Source organism: Gossypium hirsutum, chromosome A07 (assembly GCF_007990345.1).
Source record: "Gossypium hirsutum isolate 1008001.06 chromosome A07, Gossypium_hirsutum_v2.1, whole genome shotgun sequence".
NCBI classification, from domain to species: Eukaryota; Viridiplantae; Streptophyta; class Magnoliopsida; order Malvales; family Malvaceae; genus Gossypium; species Gossypium hirsutum.
The window spans coordinates 14229571-14235865 of NC_053430.1; the positions used below are offsets into that span (position 1 = coordinate 14229571).

Here is a 6295-nt window from a genome sequence, read left to right on the forward strand (position 1 = left end):
TTCTTAACTTATAATCTCTATCGAAAATATCGCAAACTAATTCATAAGTAGTCGTACATTGAGAATTCAGCTAAAAGAACATTAGAGCTTCAAACATTCCAAGTTGAGTGTTTAATCATGCAAAACTTAGGAATCTCCCCTTGTCTAAGTGGTTACCTCGATTCGAAATCTCACGGAGTTTAACATCCTCACTAAAGATTCACCCAAATCACTCAAAGTGTTTAAGGATAATGAAAGTAGCACTCATCAATCAATATGAAAAGTTATCACTATAGGCTTGCATGAAAATCACATCTCCACCATTATGAATTGATATCAATCAAAAGGTCTTTAGAGGGTTGTAACATGGCTTTGGTTAGGGGGTGTGGTCACAAGCTGAAAGAAACAGATAGAATCGAGATTGAATTGAAAAATCACTGAACTAGAAAAAGATTTAATCATCACTTGCACACAACATAGCTTTTCTCAGAAAATGGAATTTAACTTCTTTAGCTCAGAAGATTACTACTACTAATATGTATACATGTTTTTTTAATTAAGAACAAGTTAAATAACATAGACTAACTATTAAGAACAAGACATAGCTGATTAATTATTTCAATTCAAATCTCGAAAAAAATAGGGATCAAATTTAATTTAGGGGATTTCAACAATAATGGGTTAAGGGTTAATATTACAGGTAATACAAAAAAAAATGGGTTTTTAGGCTCAAAGGGGTTCACTAGGGGTTAATTTTGGAGGTAGGGTTTTCATGGCATGAGTGGGTTAATCCTAAGTGCCTTAATCATTTTGACATATCAAATCAAATGGTGTGGTCTTGACATGCATAATCAAGAAAGTTCTAGAATAACAGTTCAATACTGACGCACTCAAAGCAATAATAAAAGTAAGCATGAAAGAATTAATAGATGCTCGAAAGGCTCAAAAAACTCACAAAAATTATGGCTTTTTGATGTTTAAAACTTGTGAATTCCAACTCAAAGTAATACCTAAACTTTGGGGAAACAACCTAAAATTTTAAATCCTTAAAAATCAACTTATCATGCTTGATTCTCTAATGTCTTAAAGTTTAAACAATCAATGCATAAATTCCTATGTTTTAATTCAATATATATCAATAAAAATCATAAATCAATCAAAATTTATCCTAAATATGATATGAGAGATTTTCAAGAGAACAAGGCAGTCATTCAGGGATTTTTCTGATAATGAAATGAATACCCCCCACACTTAAGATGTACATTATCCTCAATGTACAAAGATAGATATTTTTTACAAATATAAGTGTATGTTCATAAGATAGGGAGAAAAGTAGAACTTCCTGAGTTAAAAATGGATGAAATTCCTGGATTAGCGAGAACGAGTTGTTGGAAATAAAGCTGGAGGACAAACATGATTCTGAAGGACAAAATGAGAATTGGGGGAATAATTTGATAGTAATCATAAAGATAAGCCGTGTTTAAAAACAAAAGAATCTTCACAAATTAATAAAAGAAAAATAAAATAAGATAGGTAATCTAATTCTTCAAGTGGCATGGCCAGTTCACATGCCTGTGTGGATCGTGTCTAGCCCGTGTTTGTCGCGAAGTGAGATGTCGTCACGCAGCCTTCAGGCTCACCTGTGCATCTAGGCCGTATGGCTACATGATCATGTTACACGACCGTGTGTGATGTGGTTTGTTTCTCCCACAGTCGTGTAGCTCTGCGCACGCCCGTGTTATTTTAACAGGTTCGCCCACGGTTGCTTGGCACGGGCGTGTCGCACGCCCTTGTTAATTTGACAGGTTCGGCCACGGGTTAAAGGCACGGGCGTGTCGCACGCCTGTGCTGTTTTGGCAGGTTCACCTACGGTCATGTCGCACGGTCGTGACAATTTATCGTAGCCCGTGTTTGGGGAAATTTTTTTCCTGTTTCCACACGGCCTAAGGCATGCCCGTGTGCTAGGCCGTGTCTGTGTGGGAAACCTATGTTCAAGAGCTTTGTCAGTAAGTTAGGTGGTAAATACTAAAATTTAAAGAAGTTAATACAGTTAGTGCTTGGGTTGCCTCCCGAGAAGCGCTTATTTATAGTCTAAGCTCGACTCACCTCTCCATTGAATGGTCATGGTGGTTCGAGGAGTTTATACTCCTCATTCCTACTATCATTCTCATCAAAATAAGGTTTTAGACGGGTCTTGTTTACCTTAAAAGTGTCGAACTTGGTATGACTTACCTCGACTGTACCGAATGGGAAAATGCTAAGTACTGTAAGAGGGATTTCTTCGTTCGGTGTGGTAGTGACAATGTGAGGATCTGCGGCATCTAATAAGACTTTATCTCCAACCTTAAGTTGATGTGGGAAGGTGTTGAGCTTGTTCTGGCGTAGTTTTGGTTTATCATGTGTTCTCGGTTTATGTGTCCACCATTCATCTAGCTCCTCGATTTGTAGCCTTCGATCTTCATGAATAGGTCCTCTGCTACTGCTTGAGAATGACTCATGTGCTTCCTTCAGACTCATTTCCTGCAAAATAGGTTGTACCATATTGTCAGTTTTAGTAGAATGGTTTAGACGATCACCTTCAATTTCCGATGTGGCGCCAGAATTGCGAGCTTGAAGGGTGATTGTTTCGTCTCCCTCACGGAGTGTGAGCTCACTTGTGCCAACATCGATAATCATTTAAGCAGTTGCTAAAAAGGGCCGTCCCAAAATTAAAGGAGTGTTGCTATCCTCCTCTATGTCTAGAATAATGAAGTCAACGAGAAATATAAATTTATCTACTTTAACTAGCACATCTTCAATAATACCCCTAGGGAATCTTATAGTTTTATCTGCTAATTGAATGCTCATCCTAGTCTGTTTGGGTTTCCCAAGACCTAATTGTTTGAACATTTTTTTAGGGCATGACGTTAATACTAGCCTCTAAATTAGCTAATGCATTATTAACATCTAAACTCCCAATTAAGCAAGGAATCGTAAAACTCCCTGGATCTTTTAGTTTCTTGGGTAGTTTATTCTGTAGAATAGCTGAGCAAACTATTTTTAGCTCCACATGTGACGCCTCGTCCAACTTCCATTTATTTGCTAAAAGCTAATTTAAAAATTTCATTGCGTTTGGCATCTGCGATAGAGCTTCAATAAACGGTAAGTTAATATGTAATTTTTTAAGAGTTTAAGGAATTAACCAAATTGTTCTTCTGAGCAGTCTTTCATTGTCGAGTTGGGGTATGGCATACGAGGTTTATATTCGACATTCACTGATTTGTTTTTATTATGACCTACCTCACCTTGATCTCTGCTCACTACAGTTTCTTGCCTCGGTTCAGACTCAGGCTCCACAAATCCCTCTTCATCTTAAACATTAATCGCGTTGAGCTGTTCCCTTGCGTTGGGTTCAGTATTACTTGGCAAGCTACCTTGTGGTCATTCGGAGATTAGTTTGGAAAGCTGGCCTATCTGAGTTTCGAGACCTTGGATCGACGCTTGTTGATTTTTAAGTGTTGTCTCGGTGTTCTGGAAATGGGTTTCTGACACCGAGATAAATTTAGACAGCATCTTATCAAGGTTCGATTTCTTTTCCTGTTGATAGGGTGGTTGTTGAAAACCCGAAGGATGTTGTGATCTTTGATTTCCTTGACCTCCCCACAAGAAATTGCGATGGTTCCTCCAACCTGCATTATAAGTGCTACTATATGGGTTATTTTGGAATCTAGAGTTATTGTTAACCATATATTGGACTTGTTCCTCCTCGATGCTAGGGTTGAAGGGTTGATACTCTGTGCATGCTTCTCATCCATTCGTCTCGCACCTCTTTACTGGATGTACCTGAGTAGAACCAAGTAAACCATCAATCTTTTTATTTAGAATTTCTACATGGTTTGACAGCATGGTGACCGAATGATGTTATAAACGCCTGCTGTTTTAGTTGGCTTAGTCCTCATGACTTGCCACTGATAGTTATTCAGTGTCATCTCTTCAATAAACTCATAAGCATTTTCAGGTGTTTTATTATTTATGGTTCCGCTAGCAGCTGCATCAACCATTTGTCGAGTCGAAGGATTCAGGCCACTATGGAATGTTTGAACCTGTAGCCAAAGCAGTAACCCATGATGAGGGCACCTTCTCAGTAAGTCCTTGTATCTCTCCCATGCATCGTAAAGAGTTTCTATGTCCATCTGCACAAACGAAGAGATATCATTACGTAATTTGGTCATTTTTGTTGGCGGAAAATATTTTAATAGAAATTTTTCGGTCATTTGTTCCCAAATAGTGATTGACCCTCGTGGTAACAAGTTTAACCACTGTTTAGCTTTGTTTCTTAATGAAAAAGGGAATAATCGAAGACGAATGGCATCATCAGAAAATGCCATTAATTTTAAATGTATCGCAGAATTCCAGGAAATTTGCCAAGTGAGTGTTCGAATCCTCATCCTGCAAACCATCAAACTGAATAAATTGCTGTATCATTTGAATAGTTTTAGGTTTTAGTTCAAAATTATTTGCAGCAATAGCAGGCCTAACTATACTTGACTCAGTTCCTGTTAAAGTAGGTTTAGCATAATCATACATAGTACGAGGAGTAGGATTCTGATTCGCCAGTTCAACGTGTATCGCAGGAGGTAGCTAATTGTCCTGGTTTTTAGCCATCTCTTCGGTTGGGGTTTGAGTATCATCTTCTTGCTCGTTCTCTGTGTATCTTAAGCTTCACCTTATTTCTCTTTGGTTTCTACGAACTGTGCGATCAATTTCTTCGTCAAAAAGTAGTGGTCCAGACGGGTTTCTTCTAGTCATAAACTATAAAAACCTACCAAGAGAAAGAAAAAGTAAATTAATAAATAAAAATAATATTAATATTAAATTGCAAGAAAAATAAATGGCTAAAGTAATAAAAATTGAGCGTTCCTAATATCTTAGTTCCCCGGCAACGGCGCCAAAAACTTGATCACAATTTTTGTGTGACAAGTTTTAAATATTTATAAAGAATCATTCTTGAAACTAACTATTATCACGATGTAGGCAAGTGTACCTATCGAACAGTAGTATAGTTTTAGTAAGACCGGATTGTCGAACCCAAAGGAACTAAAAGTACTAGTAATGACTGTCTTTTTATTATCTAGCCTAAGAATAAGGGGGTTTTGTTTTAACTAACTAGTTATCTAAACTAAGAATTCATAGAAATTAGAATTGGGGAATTACTTTTGGAAAACGATTGAATTAAGACAATACCTTAGGAAAAATCCACCTAGACTTTACTTGTTATTCTGGCTCCGAATCGGACGATTTATTCATTTAACTTTTCCCGTAGAGATCCCTAAGTTATGTTATTATCTCTATTCAGGACTAATAACATCTAATCCCTAGATTGAATAATTGAGACTTTTCTCTAACTAGCACCCTAGGGTTGCATTAACTCGATCTATGGATCCCCTTATTAGGTTTTACCCTAATCCAGTAAAATCTTGTCACCCTATATCAAGGCGCACAATCAACTCCGCTTAATTATGACAAATGTACTCTTAAACAGGGTCTATTCCTCCTATGAATAAGAGCTTATTTTTAATCAGTATCTTGGGATATCAAAACAAGAATTAAGAACACATAATTAAGAACAAGTTAAATATTTATCATACAATTCAGAAAATAATAACAAGATTCGTCTTAGGTTTCATTCCCCTTAGGTATTTAGGGGATTTAGTTCATAACTAAAAAGGAAAACATCTCAGAAGAATAATGATTACAAAACATAAAGAAAACCCAAAACTCCTGAAGGGAATTTGAGGAGAGATCTTTAGTCTTGATGATGACTCCGGCTTCTGAGATGGATCAATTGGCCTCCTTTGAGCAGTTCCCTTCATTTCTCTATCTGTGTCCCTTTTCCTCTTCCTTTAGGGCGTATTTATAGGCTTTAGAATGCCTAAAAGCCCTCAAAATTAGCCTTTTCCGAATTGGACTCGACTTGGGCTAGGCAGGGACACGCCCGTGTGCGATTACTAGAGGCTGTAGTCAAGCCTGTTAAATAGGCACGGGCGTGTGGTATTCCCGTGTGAGTCGTGCTTCAATTCTTCCAAATTGACACGGCCGTGTGGTCTGTCCGTGTGAGGAAGTCTAGGCCGTGTTAATTTTGTACTTTGGCCCATTTTCTCAGTTTTTGGCTCGTTTCTCGTTCCTTTCGCTCTCTTATGCTCACCTAAGTATAAATCATGAAATTAAGGCATTAGGAGCAATGAATTCACCAATTCTATGGAAAAATCATCCATAAAATGCGTTAAGCATGAGGTAAAAATATGTATAAATTACGGTTTATCAATGACCTGTAATA

At 37.4% G+C, this 6295-nt stretch overlaps 1 non-coding gene across 1 annotated transcript; it reads left to right on the forward strand.

Annotated features, from left to right (window-relative positions):
* Nucleotides 1–4077: 4077 nt before the first annotated feature.
* LOC121204168 (small nucleolar RNA R71) lies at nucleotides 4078–4184 on the forward strand. The gene has a single exon (XR_005899097.1). It is a non-coding gene; the product is annotated as a small nucleolar RNA R71 (small nucleolar RNA).
* The last annotated feature ends 2111 nt before the right edge of the window (nucleotides 4185–6295 follow it).